Source organism: Misgurnus anguillicaudatus, chromosome 18 (assembly GCF_027580225.2).
Source record: "Misgurnus anguillicaudatus chromosome 18, ASM2758022v2, whole genome shotgun sequence".
In the NCBI taxonomy this organism is placed as follows: Eukaryota; Metazoa; Chordata; class Actinopteri; order Cypriniformes; family Cobitidae; genus Misgurnus; species Misgurnus anguillicaudatus.
In genome coordinates this window covers 237771-240501 of record NC_073354.2, presented here as the reverse complement: position 1 = coordinate 240501, position 2731 = coordinate 237771, and positions in this window count along the sequence as shown.

The window sequence follows — 2731 nt, the reverse complement described above, 5'->3', positions numbered from 1 at the left end:
CAGTATCAGGGATTTGATCTGGAACTTCAACCTCAGGATCCTCCATGGGACTTGTTTTTTCCATCTCATCATTGGTCTGAGTATTAAGATGTTCCTCTCCTTCAATGATCACTTCATCATCACTTACAATGTTTTCAGAGGGAATTGACATGTCTTTTATTTGTTTTACGAGTTCCTCTCTACTGAACTGACGTGGAGGGGCAATATATTCATCCTCAGACTCCGAACTTCCTGTGTGCATTTGACTTTGCTGGAATTCAGACTTATCAGTTCTCTTTTGTCTCAGATTTTCTGCAGCTTGAGTTCTTGTGACTGGTCGCTTATATAATCTTTCATTCTCAAGGGAGTCAGACATTCTAACCAAATACCCAATTGGCAACAGGAGATTTCGATGTATTGTTTTTACTATACCGACACCTCTCTCAGGCTTTACACAATATACGGGTAAGTTGGGCAGTTTTTCAAGAATTTTGTAAGGTACAGGTTTCCATCGATCTTGCAGTTTGTGTCGTCCAGTAAGTCCAACATTCCGTAGAAGTACTGTGTCACCTTCTTCCAAAGGTTAGTTGCAGACCCTATGATCATACCGGGCTTTGTTTTTAAGATGACTCTTGTTTGCTGCATCTGAAGCCAGTTGGTAGGCTTTTCTCAATTGTTCTCTCATTTCAGAGATGTATTGCTGGTAATGGACCCCTTTTTTACCATCAGAGGATGTACTGAAGCAAACATCTACTGGCAACCAAGCCTCTCTACCAAACATTAAATAGTAAGGTGAGTGTCCAGTAGCATCATTTTTCGTGCAGTTATATGCGTGCACTAAATGACTAATGTATTGACTCCATTTCTGTTTCTTTGCAGAGTCAAAAGTTCCAAGCATTGATAAGAGAGTACGATTAAGGAGTTCAGGTTGGGGATCTCCCTGGGGATGATAGGGAGTTGTTCTTGACTTTCTTATCCCCAACATGGACAGAAGCTCTTTGATCAATTTACTCTCGAAATCAGTTCCCTGGTCCGAGTGTATTCTGGCTGGTAAGCCATAATGTACAAAGTATCTTTCACACAATACCTTGGCTACAGTAAGGGCTTTTTGGTCTTTCGTTGGGAAAACCTGGGCGTACCCCGTGAAATGATAAGTTATGACAAGTATGTTAGAGATCCCTCGAGAATCTGATTCTAAGGATAGGAAGTCTATGCATACAAGGTCTAAGGGGCCATAACTTGTGATTTGGTGAAGTGGAGCTGCCTTTGGAGGTAATGACTTCCTAGAAATACATCGTTCACAATTTTTGATGTAGGTTTCAATTTCAGAATTCATTTTGGGCCAAAAGAACCTGTCCTTAATTAGTTCAGTAGTTCTCTCCACGCCAAGATGCCCTGATTCAGCATGAAGAGACCTTAACACCAGACGTCTATATTTCTCAGGTAACACTAATTGCTTGATCTCCTTACCAGAAGGTCTCTGGGTTACTCTGTGAAGTAATCCATTTAGTATCACCAATTTTGCACTTTTACGTTGAAGGAGTGATATTGCAGGACTATCTCCTTTATTTGAAGTCATCACTCTGCCAGTCTCAATTCCCTTTTTCACATCATAGGTCAAAGGATTATTATCCGTTCTGACTGTTAATCTGGCTCCATACAAATAGTCGTGGAACTTATCCACTATGGCCCATTTTAAAGCCAAGAATTCCAACTGATGGACCGGATAACGCTGTTCAGATGCACTGAGTTTACGACTCTCAAAAGCCACAGGTCTCAGACCCTCTGGGTACTCCTGATTTAACACGGCCCCAAACGATTCATGCTTGCATCTACATGGAGTATATATGGTTTTGTGGGGTCTGCAAAAGCAAGAACTGGGGCATTTGTAAGACAGTGTAGAATTTTGTTAAAGGCCTCTGTGCAGCTCTGATCCCACCTTTCTTCAAAAGGTTCCTTCTCTTTAAAGTAGCCCTCAGACCCTTTGTTGGCCTGTTTCCTTTTACTTTGAGTAGTAAGGGTGTCACGATTTCGATTTTAAATCGAAATCGATCGAAATTAAGTCACAGCTTCGAACTTCGAATTAAAAAATGGGATCGTCGATGCTGCCACGCCCCCATTTCACGTCTGGTCGGCTTGCCAAGCGAGGAAAAAAACTCTCAGAGATGCCTTTAAAAATATCTGTCCAGCAGAAAGCGATCATATTTTAAACACGAGGGATGTATTGCTACAACTCCTTGAAATGCATATCATAAACAGGATTAACAGTGATCTGACTTTGGACAGAGCGCAGCTCTCTGCACATGCGCGATAGTGAGTGAGGCGCAAAGATGCAGCGGGTTATATTTTAAACAAAAGGATAGTTTGCCTCAGCTCGCATGAAACTCATAAAACTGAACAAATACATAAGGATTACTACTTTAGTTTATGTTCAAACTTCGGACAGATGCGAGAGCGCGTGCAAGTGAGACAGAGAAGCGCAGCTGCTTATGATGCTGGATTTATTTCAGATGCTATGAGTCCAAGACACACGCATTAAGTCCATGTGCATTAACTCCATGTTAGAGATACGCGGATGGACTATTATTTCATCCGCAACCGCATAACAAGACTCATCATCCGTCCACCATCCATCCGCAACGTTTCTGACCAGTTTTCAAATCCGCACCCGCCCGCCATCCGCTGACTGGGCGATGCAAGACGCTGCTGATGACAGCCGCGAGACTAGAAAGCTCTAGAATATAAACAGTGA